The sequence below is a fragment of the Oncorhynchus mykiss genome, chromosome 6 (assembly GCF_057628025.1).
Source record: "Oncorhynchus mykiss isolate SJ-2025 chromosome 6, ASM5762802v1, whole genome shotgun sequence".
Lineage (NCBI taxonomy): Eukaryota > Metazoa > Chordata > Actinopteri > Salmoniformes > Salmonidae > Oncorhynchus > Oncorhynchus mykiss.
This window is the reverse complement of record NC_143027.1, coordinates 46,283,933-46,305,119: the sequence shown is the minus strand read 5'-3', so window position 1 is coordinate 46,305,119 and position 21,187 is coordinate 46,283,933. Positions and strand designations below refer to the sequence as shown.

The 21,187-nt window shown below is 43.3% G+C and overlaps 1 protein-coding gene across 4 annotated transcripts in view; it reads right to left on the bottom strand.

The window, feature by feature from the left end:
- The window catches only part of LOC110526042 (tight junction protein 2), a 126,399-nt gene that overhangs the window by 84,229 nt on the left and 20,983 nt on the right, over nucleotides 1–21,187 (bottom strand). The window lies entirely within an intron of this gene.

The window sequence follows — 21,187 nt, the reverse complement described above, 5'->3', positions numbered from 1 at the left end:
AGTCCTTCAAGCAGGCTGTCATGTGCCTTTTACTGAGGAGTGGCTTCCGCCTGTCCACTCTACAGTACCATAAAGGCCTGATTGGTGGAGTGCTGCAGAGCTGGTTCTCCTTGTGGAAGGTTCTCCCATCTCCACAGAAGAACTCTGGAGCTCTGTCAGAGTGACCATCGGATTCTTTGTCACATCCCTGACCAATGCCCTTCTCCCCCAATTACTCAGTTTGGCCGGCCGGACAGCCCTAGGAAGGGTCTTGGTGGTTGCAAACTTCTACCATTTAAGAATGATGGAGGCCACTGTGTTCGTGGGGACCTTCAAGGCTGCAGAAATGTTTTGGTACCCTTCCCCAGATCTGTGCCTCGATACAATCCTGTCGTCTTGGAGCTCTACGGACCATTCCTTTGACCTCGTGGCTTGGTTTTTGCTCTGACATGCACTGTGGGACCTTATATAGACAGGTGTTTGCCTTTCCAAATCATGTCAAATTAATTGAATTGACCACAAGTGGACTCCAATCAAGTTGTAGAAACATCTCAAGGATGAGCAATGGAAGCAGGACACACCAAGCTCAATTTCGAGTATCATAGCAAAGGGTCTGTTTTTTAACATTTCTAAAAGCCTGTTTTCGCTTTGTCATTATGGGGTATTGTGTGTAGAGTGATGGGGAAATAGATTAAATAAAAACAATTTTAGAATAAGACTGTAACGTAACAATGTGGAAGAAGTCAAGAGGTCTGAATGCTTTCCGAATGCACTGTCAGTTAAAATAAACATAACTTGGTTTATAAATATGAAAACTGCTCATGTAGGAGACTGTTTTATTACATAAAATAAAGTGTTATCAAAGGAATGTGAATAACATACCGATGATTACATAATGATGACACACAGTACTATCCTTTTAAAAAGGTCCAATGCAGCCGTTTTTAACTACAATGTATCAATTCTGGGTAACATACATTACATTTCCTCACTGTGAATGTTTTCGATTAAAATGGTCAGAATATGCAATTATAGTATACAATTCAGCCTTGGTGGTTGAAAGAGTCAAAAATAAACAAAAACTATTTTGCTGGGACTACCTGGGAGTGGTCTGAGTGTGGAGGGGGAAATTATTCGAACCTCAGTGTGAAAATATATATACACACACACAACACAGGGAAATCACAATTATGACTGCACTGGGCCTTTAAGTTTGCAGAAAAAAATACCTTTGTTTATTTATTTTTATGCTATAATGTGAGTTGTAATAAGAGTTATCATCAGCTCCAAAACACTGTGCCAAAACAAGAGCAGCCCCTTTCTTCCTTCTGGGTAGTTGTACATATCAGTAGCATTCCTGTGACCTTGACAAGTTGCACCCCATTACAGACAGAGACATAGAGAACAGAGAGAGAGAGAACAGAGAGAGAGAGAGAGAGAACAGAGAGAGAGAGAACACAGAGAGAGAGAGAGAGAGAGAGAGAGAGAGAGAGAGAGAGAGAGAGAGAGAGAGAGAGAGAGAGACAGAGAGAGAACAGAGAGAGAACAGAGAGAGAACAGAGAGAGGAACAGATATGTACTGTGCAAGGCCGGTCAACACTGAAAATAGAACATTTAGCATAGTTGAAAAGCTTGGATGCCTCGTCTTACCTGCTCTTCAAATCTGACTGCCATCTCAGGTTGAGTGTATACAAAGCATACAGCAGAACTGTTTACACGCACCAGGTAAATACACCCGCTGACAAAGAGAGGCCCAATACCATTCTCCTCAACACACCTGTATTCCACTAGTCCAGTATATCCCTTTCACAGACACAGATCCTTGACTTAGCTAACATACAGAAATAAATAGAGAGAAAAAGGTATATAAACTGGCCAAAAGACTACAAAAATACCTGTAGCTAGCTCTTCCATGATGCTTTGCCTGCTGATAAAAGCCTAGTGGCCAGGGGCTTGTGTTGGGCCCGCCAACATTTATCCAGCTGACTGCTGCTGGCAAATAGGGCATCTCCCACCCTAGCGGCTAGCCAATGAGGAGCCTCCATACCTGTGTGAAAGGTAATACCTGTACAGTCACTGGAGCCTACCAGCAGAGCAACGTACCTCAGACCTGCAGGGCCTCACTCAATAGAACACAGAACATGGAATTGTAATGTATAGATACTGATACTATTCTTTATTCTACTTGACAGAGAGTTACTCTCGTCTTCTCTACGGTATTACCGACAAACCACACAAGGGGTGCTATTTCTTTCCAAACATTTTTTATTTGTATACTTTTTTTGGGACGCAAAAAAAACCCACATTTAGGCAGTAAGGACCTTGACGTCGATTGATTGTTTCTGCTTTAACCAAGAAGCTTGATCTTGCAAGTTAGAACAGAATATCACACAGTGAATGTGAGAATCCCTTCCATCTGTTATTGGACACAGTCATGGACACACAAGCCACCACAGAGGACTAGAGACATAGAAAGGACACACTAGCCAGCCACCACATAAGAAATTGAGACATCCAGAATCTCTCCTGCCAGACGTGTGTACTGTTACTGTGCTGTATGGTAACAGTGCTTTAAATAGACAGTGTGCGTGGGTGCCTGGTTTTGTGGTCACAGACAGACAAAGCTGACCCCTCAAACCCTCTCAACCAGTCATCCAGACACATCCTAGGGTTGGGCAGTATCCAGATTTTCATACTGTTCCTGTACCATCCCGGGGTATATGGTATTACCAACAGGGCAAACAAGGGGTTCTATTTCTTTCCAAAGTTTTTTTTTGTAATCCCTTTTTTAGGGATCTTGATTGATTGTCCCTGCTTTAACCAAGAAGCGTGATCTTGCAAATGCATAGCTGGAGCCCTGAGCAGGAAATCATTTTTGGGGAACAACAAATTGACAATTTTACAATTAAATTACAATTAAATTCATAAAATTCCATGTGATATTCACAATGCACCTGTACTGCCGCCACCAATGGTTTGGGTCCCTTTCAGATGGTTAAGCATTGCACCTGTACTACCATTACCGTACCTCAATTCCACCTTGCAAAGTTTGCATTTCCTTCTCATTTAACTTCTCAAAGTACTGCCATACAGGACCACCACTGTCGCTTGCCTTTTTCCCAATTGTTATGTCAATGATGTAGTGGTGGAGTCGACTCCAAAATAATTCATCCTTGACTCCTTGCACGTCAACTCAGTGTCGACACCCATTTCTGAGTGTCAAGATTCAACTCCTAGGATTCAGTGATTTTTAGATCTGAGAAGACTGATTAGTTGCCATACTTCTGAGAACAAACACTAGCATCTTTCACAGCGAGCTAGCGAGGGATGGAGAGAAAGGGGAGGGGCACAGTATAGGGTAGGTCGGCCACCAGGCAGGTCGGCCACCAGTCAGAACAGTGCACTCGGTCTATCAACAATCAAACGCTGTATCTCGCAATGGAATACTGGATCTTGCAATTTCTTCGCTTACAATATCTCTAGCATATCTATAGCAACTTCAGTAATGCAGGGCCTATCATCAATGAATATGCTAGGATACAGAGATGAGCAAGACACAACAGAATATATGCTCAATGTGTATTCACAGAGTGGTAGCAAACCAGGGCACCAAAACAGTTAAGAAGATGTTCCTTACTCTTCAATGCTCTAAGTTATTGTGTAAATTGACCCACTATGCTGTTTACTTTCTGCATCTACATAAAGGGATCTTTCTTAACGTCAAGGATCCCAATTTTGTTGACAGTTAAGCAGTGGCGTAGCATGTACCCCCCCCAAGCTTTAGGGCCCGGCAAACCCATACAAAATAATATATGTACAGCGCCTTCAGCAAGTATTCATAGCCCTTGACTTATTCCATATTGTGTTACAGCCTGAATTCTCACCCATCTACACACAATAGCTCATAATGACAAAGTGAGATATTAGTTATTTTAAAATGTTTGCAGATTTATTAAAAAAGAAATACAGAAATAATTGACATAAGTATTCACACCCCTGAGTCGAGATTGTCGAAGCACCTTCGGTCGGGGATTACATCTGTGAGTCTTTTTGGTAAGTCTCTAAGAGCTATGCACATCTGGGGTCTCATTTACTATTTAACCGTTGCGTACATTTTACACTAAATATCTGCATGTGCCATTTCTGAAAAGACTGCACACGCACAAAAACATTAAGATTTATTAACTTGGCGCATTCCACACATACGCATGCTTAATATTATTAAAAGCAGACATGATGTAAAACAGTGTGTGTGTGAACGAGGTGACAATAACGACCTTATTTGCTGTATACTTTGGAAGTATTGGAATTAGGCCAAGACGGTATCTAAAAAAAATATCAATGGCGAACTTGATCAAATATCTTTGGAGGTGTTGTTCTCTTTCGTAGTGACATTTGCTGTATCTGACTGATTCTGTAAGACAAAAACAATTAAATTATTGGGGAGCTACAGTATAAACAGAATGTTTGAATTCAATAAATGTTTTGCATCAACTTTTCCCAGAAACGAAATATGCTGTACTGCACACGGATTATGAAAGAAAGAAAACTACAGTACACAATGCAAACTGTCTGTTCATCTGTATGTTATCAACTGCGGTCTCTTTCGGATTCATAGGCTATTATATTTAAAAACAAATTTGGTCTATCTAATAGGCCCAAGTAAATGAGAGATGCACATGGTACTTCTGGAATATGAACTCAGAAAAGGTGAGAAATTTATTCTGCAATGGATATGATGGGTATATGCACTTCCTCTATGAATGAAATGTCTACTCTAGAAATGTGTCATTACAGTATTCAGATATAGACTAGCCTACAAACGTCAATGGAAAAGGTCTGTTCAAGCGTTATACTGCGCTTCGGTTCGGATAGGGCAAAATATTTGAAATATAATTTTATTAGTCACATGCGTCGAATACAATAGGTCTAGATTTTACAGTGAAATGCTTACTTACGAGCCCCTAACCGACAATGCAGTTTAAAAAAAAATACGGATAAGAATAAGAAATAAAAGTAACAGCAGTAAAACAACAATAGCAATATACAGGAGGGTACAAATACAGAGTCAATGTGATGGGGGCACCGGTTAAATGACAGTAGTATGTCCATGTAGGTAGAGTTATTAAAGTGACTATGTACAGATGACAACAGAGAGAAGCAGTGGTGTAAAGAGGGGGAGGGGGGGGCAATTCAAATAGTCTGGGTAGCCATTTGACTAGAAGTTCAGGAGTCTTATGGCTTGGGGGTAGAAGCTGTTTAGAAGCCTCCTGGACCTAGACTTGGCGCACAGGTACCGCTTGCCGAGCGGTAGCAGAGAGAACAGTCTATGTATGACAAGAGTGGCTAGAGACTTGGACAATTTTTAGGCCCTTCCTCTGACACTGCCTGGTATAGAGGTCCTGGATGGCAGGAAGCGTGGCCCCAGTGATGTACTGGGCCGTACGTACTACCCTCTGTAGTGACTTGCGGTCGGAGGCCGAGCAATTGCCATACCAGGCAGTGATGCAACCAGTCAGCATGCTCTTGATGGTGCAGCTGTAGAATGTTCTGAGGACCCATGCCAAATCTTTTCAGTCTCCTGAGGGGGAATAGGTTGTCGTGCACTCTTCACGACTGTCTTGGTGTGTTTGGACCATGTTAGTTTGTTGGTGATGTGGACACCAAGGAACTTGAAGCTCTCATCCTGCTCCACTGCAGGCCCTTCTATGAGAATGGGGGTGTGCTCTGTCATTTTTTCCCTGTAGAACACAATCATCACCTTTGTCTTGATCACATTGAGGGGGAGTTTGTTGTCCTGGCACCACACAGCCAGGTCTCTAACCTCCTCCCTATGGGCTGTCTCGGCGTTGTCGGTGATCAGGCCTACCCCTGTTGTCATCGAAAAACGTAATGATGGTGTTGGAGTCGTGCCTGGCTGTGCAGTCATGAGTGAACAGGGAGTACAGGAGGGGACTGAGCCCAAACCCCTGAGGGGCCCTGTGTTGAGGATAGGCGTGGCAGATGTGTTGTTACCTACCCTTACCACCTTGGGGCGGCCCGTCAGGAGGTCGAGGATCTAGTTGCAGAAGGAGGTGTTTAGTCCCGGGGTACTTAGCTTATTGATGAGCTTTGAGGGTACTATGGTGTTGAACGCTGAGCTGTAGTCAATGAATAGCGTTCTCACATAGGTGTTCCCTTTGTCCAGGTAGGAAAGGGCAGTGTAGAGGGCAATAGAGATTGCATCATCTGTGGATCTGTTGGGGTGGTATGCAAATTGGAGTGGGTCTAGGGTTTCTGGGATGATGGTGTTGATGTGATCCATGACCAGCCTTTCAAAGCACTTCATGGCTACAGACGTGAGTTCTAGGAGTTGGTAGTAATTTAGGCAGGTTACCTTGGGCACAGGGACTATGGTAGTCTGCTTAAACCATGTTGGTATTACAGACTCGGATATGGAGAGGTTGAAAATGTCAGTGAAGACTCTTGCCAGTTGGTCAGCGCATGCTCGTGATACACATCCTGGTAATCCGTCTGGCCCTGCGTTCTTGTGAATGTTGACCTAAAAGGTCTTACTCACATCGTCTGCGGAGAGCGTGATCACACAGTCTTCCGAAACAGCTGGTGCTCTCATGCATGTTTCAGTGTTATTTGCCTCGAAGCGAGCATAGAAGTTATTTAGCTCGTCTGGTAGGCTCGTGTCACTGGGAAGCTCTCGGCTGTGCTTCCCTTTGTCCTGTGCTTCCCTTAGTCCTGTATTGACGCTTTGCCTGTTTGATGGTTTGTCGGAGGGCATAGTGTAATTTCTTATAAGCTTCCGGGTTAGAGTCCAGCTCCTTGAAAGTGGCAGGTCTAGCCTTTAGCTCAGTGCGGATGCTGCCTTTAATCATTGGCTTCTGGTTGGGGTATGTACGTACGGTCACTGTGGGGACGACGTCATCGATGCACTCATTGATGAAGCCAATGACTGATGTTGTATACTCCTCAATGCCATAGGAGGAATCCCTGAACTTATTCCAGTATGTGCTAACAAAACAGTCCTGTAGCTTAGCATCTAGCTTAGCATCTGCTTCATCTGACCCCTTTTTTATTGATCTAGTAACTGGTGATTCCTGCTTTAATCAGGAGGATAAAATGATGGTCAGATATGTCAAATGGGGGACGAGGGAGAGCTTTGTATGCGTCTCTGTGTGTGGAGTAAAGGTGGTCCAGAGTTATTTTTCCTCTGGTTGCACATTTAACATGATGATAGAAATTTGGTAAAACAGATTTAATTTTTCCTATATTAAAGTCCCCAGCTACTAGGAGCACCGCCTCTGGGTGAGCATTTTCTTGTTTGCTTATGGCGGAATACAGCTCCATTCAATGCTGTTAGTGCCAGCCTCTGACTGTGGTGGTATGTAAACAGCTACGAAGAATACAGATAAAAACTCTTTAGGTAGATAGTGTGGTCGACAGCTTATCATGAGATACTCTACCTCTGGCGAGCAATAGCTCGAGACTTCCTTAGGTATCGTTCACTAGCTGTTATTTACAAAAATACAGTCTGCCGCCGCTGTTCTATCCTGCCGGTACATTGTATAAACAGCCAGCTGTATGTTTATATTGTCGTCTTTCAGCCACAACTTCTTGAAGCATAAGATGTTACAGTTTTTAAATGTCCCGTTGGTAGTTTAAGCTTCTGCGTAACTCGACGATTTTATTCTCCAAGGATTGCACGTTTGCTAGCAGAATGGAGGGAAGTGGAGGTATATTCGATTGCCTATGAATTCTCAGAAGGCAGACCGCTCTTCGGCCCCTCTTTTTCCACCTCCTCTACACGCAGATCACGAGGATCAGGGCCTGTTCCCGAGGAAGAAGTATATCCTTCGCATCGGGGTCGTCAGAGTTGTGAAAGGAAAAAAAGTATTCCGCTAGTCCGTGGTGAGTAATCGCAGTCCTGATGTCTAGAAGTTATTTTCGGTCATAAGAGACGGTAGGGGCAACATTATGTACAAAATAAGTAAAAATACAAGTTACAAACAATGAACAAAAAAACACAATCAGCTGGGGGCACGTAAAACGTCTGCCTTCTCCGGCGCCATCTTCTATTTACTACTGTGAAGTGGGTCCAATTAAAATGAGAGAAGGGATGAATGGTAGCCTATCCTAACTTGCGAAATAGCCTATTGGCCTTCAACAAGTATGAGACCATCAGTCAAATTTTTGCAATGATCACGGAAATTTTAAAAAATGAAAGGAAATAGATTACTATTTTTGAAAAATAATTCTAAGCGAAGACAAAATGAATAGATTTTTGCTCTTCTCACTAATGGCAAATGATTGCATTTTAGCTACCATTTTTCTTGTATGAATAAGAGTGTCAACAAACTCTGCAAAAAAAGAAATGCCCATTTTTCAGGACACTGTCATTCAAAGATAATTCGAAAAAATTCAAATAACGTCACAGATCTTCATTGTAAAGGGTTTAAACTGTTTTCCATGCTTGCTCAATGAACCATAAACAATTAATGAATATGCACCTGTGGAACGGTTGTTAAGACACTAACAGCTTACAGACGGTAGGCAATTAAGGTTACAGTTATGAAAACTTAGGACACTAAAGAGGCCTTTTTCCTGACTCTGAAAAACACCAAAAGAAAGATGCCCAGGGTCCCTGCTCATCTGTGTGAACGTGCCTTAGGCATGATGCAAGGAGCCATGAGGACAGCAGATCAGGCCAGGGCAATAAATTGCAACGTCCATACTGTGAGACGCCAAAGACAGCGCTACAGGGAGACAGGACGGACAGCTGATCGTCCTCGCAGTAGTACACCACGTGTAACCATGCCTGCACAGGATTGGTTCATCCAAACATCACACCTGCGGGACACGTACAGGATGGCAACAACAACTGCCCAAGTTATACCAGGAATGCACAATCCCTCCATCAGTGCTCAGACTGTCCGCAATAGGCTGAGAGGAGGTTGGACTGAGGGTTTGTAGGCCTGTTGTAAGGCAGGTCCTCACCAGACATCACCGGCAACAACGTCGCCTATGGGCACAAGCCCACCATTGCTGGACCAGACAGGACTGGCAAAAAGTGCTCTTCATTGACGAGTCGTGGTTTTGTCTCACCAGGGGTGGTGGTCGGATTCGCGTTTATCGTCAACTGAATGAGCTTTACACCGAGGCCTGTAATCTGAAGCGGGATCGATTTGAAGGAGGAGGGTCCGTCATGGTCTGGGGCGGTGTGTCACAGCATCATCGGACTTGTTGTCATTGCAGGCAATCTCAACTCTGTGCGTTACAGGGAAGACATCCTCCTCCCCCATGTGGTACCCTTCCTGCAGACTCACTCTACCCCATTCCCCCTAAGAGAGGGAGGGATGAATGTCTTAAGAGTCCATCAGACAAGCAGATGATTAATGATGCTATCAAGTTTGCGATGCACAATTCACTTCCTGTTAAACGATCAGACTATAAGCTGCCCATTACCCCACTCTTTTTCACCCTCCCTCATCCACCTCCCTCTTTTTCACCCTCTCCTGCTTCATTCTTTTTCTTTCTCCCCCTCTCTCACAATCCCCTTCTTCTCCTCATTAAATATCTTTCCCATCACTCTCTTTGTCTCTTTTCTTTTCCCTCCTTCTCTGTATAATGTTCAGTAGTGTAGATCAGACCTATCTAATCCATCCACAGAGCTGAGTGTTAAAGATCAGACATCACACTACTATTAAGTGTCACAGCAGGATATCTGTCATGTCATCTCTGGGCACCAGGCAGGCAGGTGGTGGCTGAATGAAAAGGTCAGCTCCACTACAGAGTGAGGGAAGAACTCAATTGCATACTCCTCGTGTCCACCCTCTATCCTCGTCTCCTTCTCAAAACTCATTGTAGGAGAAGGTCAGAGAGGGGGGACCTCTAGCTTTCTCATCCAATGGGTTTTGAGGAGGAGACGCGAGTATACAATTGAGATCTTCCCTGTGTCTCACACTAAAGAGGTACCAGACCATGTTTGAACCAGACCCTGTTTTGTTTATTTTAAATATAAGCGGGATCTCTTCCATCCCTCCCGCCCATCTTTCCTTGAAGTGATCACTGATGTTATATTGAGGAAGCTTAGATTGATTATTCTAGTCTGATTCTGTATGGTTTTCCATGGGTAAGCCAAGCCCTTATTTTAAGATTGGATAGAGCCTCCACTTAAACCTATGTATGCATCTTTCATCTATCCTAGTCATGTAAGGTCAGTGATTACTAATCAGTGACCATAACCCAACTCAGCTCTCCTACACATACAGTAGCTCTTCACAGCCCCAAAGAGAGCACTAGAGACAGCAGTCCAGTCCAAACAGAAAGGCCAAGTGGTCTAGCCTCAACTACGGGTTTCAGTTTGCTGTTTGATTTTGTTTTATAAAACAATGCCCACTTTGGAGCACCAGGATTTGCACACCCATCTCTCGCCCTCGCCTCTCTCTCTCCCTCTACACTGTGCCAGCTATTCTCCATACTGTCTGAGCTCTCCATTGTGATGTCATCTCATTAGTGAGTCATTCTATTCACACATTCTGAATTCCTCTTCCCTCATTGTATTATTAGGTGGCCTGTTTACTGTTTGTAAATAAAGTTGTTATTATCACATAAACATCATTAGCATTGTTAGTCTAAATTATTCATACATTGACCTCGTCTTAATGTAATCACAAATACCAAAAACATTCCATAAATCTACAGTAAAGGCTTGACTGCTTTGGAGGGTAAAAAAAAATAAAACACTTCACACAAAGCACTTTGTCTTGTTTTCATATGAGAGAATGTTCATCTCAGCCATATGGGCATGAGTCATTTAAATCTCTGTTTTTCTTCATAATAAATTGTGGTTCTATTTCTATCCTTTTCCCTTCAGTGTTGCACCTGGGATTGTGTCTTTGTACAGAACATCTGAGAGACCAGAGCAGCAGAGAATAGAGCGGAACTAGGCCAGAGCAGCGGAGTGCAGAGTGCAGACTGATTATTAGGCTTTTGATCACTGGGATATCGTCAATTAGTAAACAACCACTTCAGACACTGGCCTTCCCTCCATCTTTCTTCCTCTACATAATCCTCTCCCCCTCTCTTCTGCTTCCTCCTCCTGCTTCCCCTCTCCTCTCTGTTCACCCTACATCCGCTGAGCCTATCTACTGCCCCATCAGTAGACCAGGTCTGTCTATTGTTCTAGCTGCTCTAAGGAGGAAGTGATGTCAGGGTAAATACATAATAATATCACACTTGTTTTTACTGTAGCACTGGGGTTGCTATGGTAAAACATTTCACTCCAATGGTTTCCTCATTCATATTGCCCCAAATATAAGTGAAGGTAAAATAAACCAACCACATATTCATTGCTTTCCAACTCTCAAAGTATTTGAAGGAAACCCAACACTATTTAAAGTTGTACCCACGAATGTGGTGCGGCTGTATGGGTGTTTGATCTGAAATATGCAAAAGTCTCTTCTCCTTGGACACATACTGTACACACCCCATTTCCTGCTGCTGCTGCTGTTCAACAAAACCTTAATTACCAAAGGGCATTTCTTGCTATTACTAAATAATAAGTATGTTTAATTTCTCTGATCAACATTGAAATTAGAGCACAGATCTCACCGTGCCAAGTGGAGTTAACCTGGGTTTTGGCTGCCTGTCCTCTATTGTCTACATCTCTCAGTCAGTGTTAGCCTGGGTCTTGGCAGTCTTGGCCTGACTGTGCTTTGGACTGGTGGACTGGGGTGTGGTGATGCAGCCATGCAGGAAGTGTTCTGTAAACGTTCTGTAAACGGTCCCTCTGCCTGCGTTTTGTGTCGTGCTAGCTCATTAAAAAAAATCACATTTTGTAAAAAATATTGGCATGGGCTGTTGGATCAAAACAGAATTTGTTTAAATGTCAAAATAACTGGCTAGCTAACAGTCAACTGACAAGATCGCTAACTAGCTGTTTAGCTGGCTAGCACAACCACAAACTAATTCTTACACAACCAGCGAGCTAGCACATTATCTTGTCAAACTGTTAAATGACTAGCAAGCCAATGAGTAGCAAACAACTGGGACTGGAGAGTGGTGTCATGCATACGTACACATGCACATACACACAGACTGTAGTATCCCCTAGGTACACATCTTAAAATCTTTCTCTCTCTTCCCTTTGAGGAGTTAGACCAAATCATTGTAAACATAAAAACATGTGTACTTATTTACTGTTTAATATCTAAAACAAAATTAAAGTCCTGAAATTGCATTAAAGGCAGTGCAGTCAAACATTTTCCAAATGTTTCCAAATGTTTCCACACTGAGGTTGGAATAATACTGCGGAATTGTGAAAATTATTAGGGATGCACGATATATCAGTGAACATATCGGAATCGGTCGATATTAGCTACAAATGCCAATGTCAGTATCGGCCCGATGTCTAGTTTAAACACCGATGTGCAAAACCGATGTCAAAGCTGAGGTGCATACCTATATAACGTAATGACGGCACATAAAATGTTGCGCTACATGTGCAACACAGCATTCCTAACCTAGCCCACAATGTCTGCTGTGTGGATCTAGCAGTCAACAAGTCGAGCACTCATTTGAAAGAGTAAGAACATTTCAGTGAGACAACACAAAGGTGAAATCCATTAAAGCCAAGATACTGGAATTCATTGCCCTTGACAATCAACCATTCTCTGTCGTAGGTGATGTTGACTTCGTCGAATGGTTGAGCACCGGTACACACTACCAAGTGCACTATTTTTCAGATATTGCCCTACCGGCATTACACAGTACTAGCTTTACAACATACATACTATGGAACGCCATTTGGGTCTTTGCGTGTCAAAAAAGATACAGTAGCACTGTCAAAGCTGTACAACAAAAGTCTGCAAACACCGGCTACGAATGATGTTTTCAATACCGCGTTGGTAATGAAGCATATTTTGTTCGCCCGTAACTTCTGGGGTAGCTAGCTTTAGCTTGGTACCTAGATAGCACCAATACAACCAGCCTGAAACCAATGATCAGTAGAAACTGCAGTCATTTTCATTTTTCTCAGCAATGATTTAGGAATCCTTGTGAGTAAGTATTAGCTAGTATTAGCACTTGTTGTTCGCCTATTGAAATTGAACTTCAGTTCATGAAAATAAATAGCTAGCAAGCTACTTAACCATGTTGCCCAAAGCTAACATTATAAGCAGCCAGCTAGCTTCATCTGGTTAGTGATGCTCGACCGGACCGGGTTATGTGAAGCTAACCACAATCAAATTAGGCACAATAGTGGAATTTGCAGTTTGCCTTCAAAATAAAACTATGTTATTGACAGTGATGCAAATTAATACAAATAGTAGAATTATGCCAGACTTGTATTTTGAAGGCTAACCACAAAGTCCACTGTTGTGGCTAATCCTATTTGTGGCTAGCTTCACATAGATGGGTCTGACCAGCATTAACCAAATAAGAAATGTCTCATAAATTAGGGTTATTTTAGATGAGGACACCTAGCTATATAGTTAGGTAGCTAACTATTGCTTCTACAACAGATTGTCATTTTGCTATGTTTTTGGGGAAGAACATTGTTTGCATCCATGAGCTAGCTAGCTTTTGCTTATGACCAGCACTGTAGGTGTGCGAGACAACTTTACCAGCATCATAGCATACGTATTGATGAATCGTTGTGACATATGAAATACGAGTGACAGTGTAATCAATGTGTAATTACTACGGGAAAAATGTATGAACGCGTTGAATTATTATGTGCCGTGCAGTCATATTCAGGTTCTGATTGGTCAACAAGCTTAATTGATATGTCCCAAACAGCGTTCCCATAGCAAAGACCCAAACGGTGTTTCATAGACATCCTGGTTGAGAATGACACTGAGCAAATGAAGGAAACAGCACAGCAAGTAAGTGAAATAAATATGTTTTGATTATGTGTTACTGGTAATGGGGACATATGTAAATGCCAACTAACTAACTTTTGGTCAGTGTGGTGTGGTGTGTGTGTCTAACCTTTATTTAACTAGGCAAGTCAGATAAGAACAAATTCTTGTTTACAATGACGGCCTACACCGGCCAAACCTGGACGAGGCTGGGCCAATTGTGCGACGCCCAATGGGACTACCAATCACGGCCAGATGTGATACAGCCTGGATTCAAACCAGGGACTGTAGTGACGCCTCTTGCACGGAGATGCAGTGCCTTAGACCGCTGCATCCATGTGTGTGTGTGTTAACTATTTAACTGTACTACAATGCTTAAAAGGCTGCAAACATTTTTAATATCGATTAGCGTTTTTGTTTTTGCAAGTAAAATATTGGATATTGTATCGCCCAAAAATGCCATATCGGTGCTTCACTAAAAATTATGCTGTTTGAAAAGAGAGTCCAACATTTCTGCCAGTTGTGGTGGGATGGAGTTTTGGCCTGCCTGGTGACATCACTAGACAGTTAATTAGCTAATAGACCAATAAGAAAGAGTTCTATACCTCTCTGCCAATAACAGCTAGTTCAGTTTTCTCCTGCCAGTCAGACCACTCCCAGACAGTCCTAGCGAAATTAGTTATTGAGAAATGTATTGCAAAGAAGCAATTTTTGTTTATTTTTGACCAGTAAGGGACTTAATTTCTACTCAGATATTATTTGATACTGAGATAAAAACGGCAGTATTGGATCTTTAACATAAATAAATATAAGTGTTTGAACACTTCAGATAAAAAGAATCACTCAAATCACTTATAGATACAAATAAAACCTGTGTGTTTTTTCTTTCCCCCAAGAAAACGCTGTAAAATAGCTGCTAGGTGTTTTTTCCTCCAAAGGAGCACCAGCATCGTTGTGAAATCTAAACAAAGACAGTAAAATTAGTGGTTGCCAGAGTAACAATTACAGGGGTAGTGTGTGTGTGTGTGAGTGTGTGTGTGTTCAGGGCCTACATCCTCTGTGCCGGCACTAAAATAGCCAACTGCCCCTTATTCCTGTTGGATGGTGATGGGTTGAACACAGAAATTAATGCCATGTAATTATAGCTGAACTGAACAGAGAGAGAGAGCCATTCACTATTTGGAAAACACTAGATTAGTCCCAAATGGCACCATATTCTGGGCTCCCAAGTGGTGCAGCAGTCGAAGGCACCGCATCTCAGTGCAAGAGTCGTCACTGCAGTCCCTGGATCGATTCCAGGCTGCATCACATCCAGCCGTGATTGGGAGTCCCATAAGGCGGCTCACAATTGGCCCAGTGTTGTCCGGGTTTTGCCGGGGTAGGCCGTGATTATAAATAAGATTTTGTTCTTAACTGGCTTGACTAGTTAAATAAAGGTTAAATGAAAAACAAAATGTGCCTATATAGTGCACTACTTTTGATCAGAGCCATGTTCAAAAGTAGTGCACTATTTGGGAAATAAGGTGCCAGTTTGGACTTCTTTGTTCAACATTTGTTCAACACACAGCTGCACATATAGGCCAACTGCATGCCATGGTATTCAGTGGCATATAGACTAAGGGGGGCTTTCCCCCAAAACCCAGTCAACCCACTAACAATTCCACTGTCCCTGAATGTCCCACCAGGAAGTAAGAATAAGGCGTCCCAAATGGCACCCTATTTCCTTTACAGTGCACCATTTAGTGAATAGGGTGCAATTTGTGATGCAGACAATGGCTATTGTAAACCAATTACAGGGTTCTTACTCAACAGGTTGAGCAAAAAGGTCTTGAGCTGGGCTCGCCATTTGGTCATTCCTGTCCTCTCTGAGGGTATTTTAGGTGTGTGAACTAACGTGTGGAAGGAGGAGGAGGAGGAGGAGAGGGAAGCTTCGGGTTGGAATGCAGGGGAGAAGAAGTGCGGTTGTTGTCCACTATAAGACAAAGATAATCTGCTACTGCAAGGATGGTAAAGGCGCGTGTGTGTGTGTGTGCATTCGGAAAGTAGCAGAGGGCAGAGCAGAACTAGGACAGAGCAGCGGAATGCAGAATGCAGAGACTGATTATTATTAGGCTTTTGATCACTGGGAGATCGTCAATCAGTAAACAACCACGTCAGACACTGGCCTTCCCTCCATCTTTCTTCTTTTATTCCTCTCCCTTCTGCATCCTTCCTCTGCCTACATCCTCTGATCCTATCTTCTGCCCCATCAGAAGACTAGGTCTGTCTATTGTTCTAGCTGCTCTTAGGAGGAAGTGATGTCAGGGTAAATACATCATAATAATACAATCACAACACTTCTGCCCCAAACCATTATTCCTCCTCCTCCAAACTTTATAGTTGGCACTATGCATTCGGGCAGGTAGCGTTCTCCTAGCATCTGACAAACCCAGATGAATCCGTTGAACTGCCAGATGGTGAAGTGAGATTCAGTGTTTCCACTGCTCCAGATTCCAATGGCGGCGAGCTTTACACCACTAGCCGAAACTTGGCATTGCGCATGGTGATCTTAGGCTTGTGTGTAGCTGCTCAGCTATGGAAACCCATTTCATGAAGCTCCCGACAAACAGTTTTTGTGCTGACGTTGCTTCCAGAGGCAGTTTGGCACTTGGTAGGGAGTGTTGCAACCAAGGACAGACAAGTTTTACTCACTACGCGCTTCAGCACTCGGCGGTCCCATTCTGTGAGCTTATGTGGCCTACCACTTCACGGCTGGGCCGTTGTTGCCCTTAGACGTTTCCACTTCACAATAACAGCACTTAAAGTTGACCGAGGCAGAACTAGCAGGGCAGAAATTTGACAAACTGACTCGTTGGAAAGGTGGCATCCTATGACAGTGCCACACTGAAAGTCACTGAGCTCTTCAGTACGGGCCATTCTACTGTCAATGTTTGTCTATGGAGATTGCATGGCTGTGTGCTCAATTTTATACACCTTTCAGCAACGGTTGTGGCTGAAGTAGTCGAAGCCACTAATATGAATAGGTGTCCACATACTTTTGTGTAAACATTAAAAACATCTTCCTAATATTGAGTTGCACCCCCCTCCCTTTTGCCCTCAGAACAGCCTCAATTCATTGGGGCATGGACTACAAGGTGTTGAAAGCGTTCCACAGAGACGCTGGCACATGTTGACTCCAATGCTTCCCACAGTTGTGTCAAGTTGGCTGGATGTCCTGTGGGTGGTGGAGCATTCTTGATCCATACGGGAAACTGTTGAGCGTGAAAAACCCAGCGTTGCAGTTCTTGAGACAAACCGGTGCGCATGGCACCGACTAACATACCCCATTAAAAGACAAATATTTTGTCTTGCCCAATCCCCCTCTGAATGACACATATCGTATCCACAATCCATGTCTCAATTGTCTCAAGGTTTAAAATCCTTCTTTAAACCTGTCTCCTCCCCATCTAAGCTGACTGAAGTGGATTTAACAAGTTACATCAATAAGAGATCATAGCTTTCACCTGGATTCACCTGGTCAGTCGGTCATGGTGGTGTTCATAAAGCAGGTGTTCATAATGTCTTGTATACTCTGTCTGTCTGTCTGACAGACACACACACACACACACACAGTATGTGTAGGGCAGTTCCATGAGTGTTAGTGGAAACCTAACAGCTGATCTAGGCACACAGTCAACTCTGTGTGTGTATGACACTAACTGTTATCCTGTTACGCCTCGATCACACCTACACACCTCATTACGCAAAATGGTATGCAGCATCATCTAGATGGGTGTTCAACATTCACCTTCTGTTACCATTTCTGACAAGGCGTCTACGCATACAGTTTGATGCATACGTTGGATAAATCCACACAGAACGCACTGCAACTCCCTCTGCAACGCAATGCTGCAAGGCAAACGCAACGTTCCATTGGAAATTAATATACTTCTGGTGTACAAAAATGCAATGGACGTTGTTGGTGTGATTAAGGCATAAGAGAGTCACGGCACTGCTCTTCATGGCAACAACCCCAGACCATCCAATCAGAATTCTGCACCACCATTAGATCCGGCCAATCAGAGATCAGATGGCCTGAGCAATTTGGTGCAAATGTGTTCCCCACGAGGGGTTTGATTTCAACACCAGCATGCCTTTGGCACCCTGTCCCATGCCCTTTGCCTCACCAAAGAGAAATGCTTACCAGTAAGCGTATATGAGTGCTAGCTCCAGTCAGAATACACTCACCACCAGATTATTTACACAGATAAGAGGAACAGCTCTCCAAGCAGGGAGGGAGCTGAGAGTTGAGTTGAAAGGCAACAGGAGGGAGGGCATGTGGGCAATGTCCCACAAAGCACCCTATTGCCTATGGGCCCTGGTCAAAAGTAGTGCACTAGGTTAAGGGCGCTGTACTGCAGCGCCAGCTGTGCCATCAGAGTCCCTGGGTTCGCGCCCAGGCTCTGTCGTAACCGGCCGCGACCGGGAGGTCCGTGGGGCGACGCACAATTGGCCTAGCGTCGTCCGGGTTAGGGAGGGATTGGTCGGTAGGGATCTCCTTGTCTCATCGCGCACCAGCGACTCCTGTGGCGGGCCGGGCGCAGTGCGCGCTAGCAAAGGTTGCCAGGTGCACGGTGTAGCCTCCGACACATTGGTGCGGCTGGCTTCCAGGTTGGATGCGCGCTGTGTTAAGAAGCAGTACGGCTGGTTGGGTTGTGTATCGGAGGATGCATGACATTCAGCCTTCGTCTCTCCCGAGCCCGTACGGGAGTTGTAGCAATGAGACAAGATAGTAGCTACTACAACAATTGGATACCACGAAATTGGGGAGAAAAAGGGGTAAAATTCAAAAAAAAAAAAAAAAAAAAAAAAAAAAAAAAGTTGTGCACTATATAGGGAATAGAGTGCCATTTGGTACTCAGAGGAATCTTTAACTCTGTCCACGCCCTCTCCATGAGAGTTGTACTACATGCAATGGTCTAATGTACTTAAGCAAAAATACACAGAAAAAAAAAACGGAGTTACACGGTAATAGTGTCACTACTATTAGCTTCACGACACACAATGGAACACCGTTTGGGTCTTTGGATGTCAAAAAAGATCCATCAAATAACACGATTTAACAAGTCAAAAAACACTGACGCATTAAATAGGCTATTAATTTGGAACGTCAAATAACACCGTTCTATTATAGAATGTTGTGTGTTCTGAATTTGCACGTCCAAGCCAAGCGCCACCACTAATATCTGTAGCACTGTCAATGCTGTACAAAAAAACGTCTGCAAACAAGCAAATACCGACCACGAACGATGTATTTACAATACCACGTTGGTAATAAAGAATTATTTGTTGGACCACAACTTCTGATGGGTTAGCTAGCTTTAGTTTGGTACCTAGCTAGCACCAATACAACCAGCCTGAAAACAATGACCAGTTGAAACTGCAGTCATTTTCATTATTCTTAACCAATATTTAAAATTATCTAAATCATTGCTCTCAGTATCGGGTTTTTTGGCAAGGAAAATATCGGAATCAGCCAAAAATGTCATATCGGCGCATCACTAATCTTTACTTTTACTCAAGTATGACAGTTGAGTACTTTTTCCACCACTGATTACATGATAACCTCTAGAAAGGTAGTAATATGTAGTAACATGAATACATTCTAACATACTCGGTGTAGCAGGTACTCAATATTTACTGCAACAGTAATTTCTTCCTTCAACTGTCACTTTAGAAACCCTACTCCAGTTTGTGAGCATCCTAATTATAGTCCTAATTGAGTGCTGGGGGGCTGATCAGATTGTGTGTGTGTTGGTCAGTGGCGTGTGAAAAGGGGGGGGGGGGGGGGGGTTGAAGCCAAACAGCTCCCTGGGAGATTAGAACTGCCACGGTGGTTTCTATCCTATGGCCTTCTGGGGATTACTGCTGGGACCACCTGCTCCACGCTACAGAGGTCAGCAAGACACGAGCCCCCCTGGCACACACACACACACACCCATCCTTAGGTCTGCTCTGAACACGTATCTCTCCAACGTGGGACCTTGAAGCAACATACATACATATATATATATATATATATATATACACATACACACAAAGTAGGCCTACATACTGTACTCACATGTGCAAACATTCACAAGCTCTCACATGCTCCTCCTACAGACTCACACTGTAACACACGCTCTTCCCCTCAGAAGGACACATTGAAAATCAACGTGCATCTAGTTAACATGTATTATCACCTCCTGGAAATTCAAATGAAGTTCTACTGTATGACTGAAGTCCTCACCCAATAGAGAGTGACCACTGTAACAGACACACTACTGTACTTTAACAGCTACTCACTCTAGAATGGAGCGATGGTTCTTGTCGATACAGCTGGGCAGATAGAACAGTGGCACCCATTGAGGCTGTGTGGAGGGTTGACAGTGACTGTATAACAATTATCCACTCACCACAAGCTATTTCAACAAACAAGCAAGATTTGTCTCAATAGCTAAATTGTTCCATCTTTAAAAGCCTATATAAGGCATATAGGCTATGGATTCTTCAGAAATGTGTGACAGTGCTTGTAAAGACTTAACAAATGTGCAATAAAGCCTGCACAAGTAGTTTCTTTAAATTGGGTCTGTAAAATGTTTTATTGGATTTAGAGTATAGTGATAATCACATGCTGAAAAGACAGGATTTAATACTAGACTGATGAATAAGATATTCATCAGCACTTGCCTGTTATTGCTGAATTAATACAGTAGCCGTGTAAACAAATGCCATATTGAGGGTTGAGAGGACTGGGTTTTATGAGGTCAGCAATGTGATCATCATCAACCCGTTACACACACACACACACACACACACACTGTAAATTCATACATATTCACCGACATACACACACACACGCACCCAACGCGTAATGGTTGACCGCTCCAGCGATCCTCATCCCAGCAATCTGTGTACCCTAAATTTATCCCCTGCTGGGGCCAGACAGACAGACAATACTGAGCCAAGTACAGAGAGAGCCTTTGGGGTGCGTCCGTCCACACACACTCTTCTGAATTGATGTGGCCTAACATGAAATTAGGCTACACACACACTTATTTTCAAATGAATAGACATTTAAACTTGAAAGATTTAAAAGTGACAGAATAAAAATAGTCAAATATAATATTCTATATCACAGGAATCTAAACTGTGTGTAAATAATGCACAACTACTTGACAACAAGTGCAAATATGTGACTAAATGCTTCCGGCGTCATTCTTATTGGCCGAGAGGGCGAAACTCTACAGGTGAATTCACAAGGTTATAAACGTTGGTTGCTCCATACGTAGCAAAGGTACAGCCACCCGATAACCCCCTCATGACCGTAAAAC